Genomic DNA, 724 nt, shown 5'->3' with positions numbered 1-724 from the left:
GGGGGGGGGGGGGGGGGGGGGGGGAGGTAATAGGTTAATGAACTTCTGGGATAATATCAAGCGTACTAGCATTTGTGTTGTAGTGGTCCCAGAAGGAGAGGACAGAGAAAGGCACAGAAACCTTATTTAAAGAAATAGCAGCTGTAAACCTCCCTAACTTGGAGAAGGGAACAAACATTCAGGTCTAGGAAATAGCCCCAAATAAGATGAACCTAAGAAGGTCCACACAAAGAGACATAAAAATTAAAATGTCAAAAGTGAAAAAGAAAATCTTAATAGCATCAAGAGGAAAGCAAAGATTTATGTACAAGCAAAACTCAACTATCAGCTGATTATTTAGCTGAAACTTTGCAGGCCATAAGAAGGTGGCAGGATATATTCATAGTACTGAAAAGAAAAATCCTACAACAAAGAATACTCTACCCTGCAAGACTGTCATTCAGAATTAAACGTGAGGTAAAGGAGTTCATCACCACTAAAAAAAGAACAGTTAATACATATTCTTCTCAAACTATTCCACAAAATAGAAGAGGAAGGAAAGCTTCCATAGTCATTTTATGAGGCCAGCATTACCTTGATTTAAAAAAAAGCCAAAGTACAACAGCAGCAAAAACCAGAAAAGATACTACAAAACAGAAGCAAAAACAACTGAAAAAACTACAGGCCAATACCCCGATGAAGAAAGATGTAAAAATCCTTAAAATAATAGCAAACCGAATGCAGT

The sequence above is a fragment of the Ursus maritimus genome, unplaced genomic scaffold (assembly GCF_017311325.1).
Source record: "Ursus maritimus isolate PB19 unplaced genomic scaffold, ASM1731132v1 scaffold_5, whole genome shotgun sequence".
In the NCBI taxonomy this organism is placed as follows: Eukaryota; Metazoa; Chordata; class Mammalia; order Carnivora; family Ursidae; genus Ursus; species Ursus maritimus.
Note: the sequence above shows the minus strand (reverse complement) of the source record.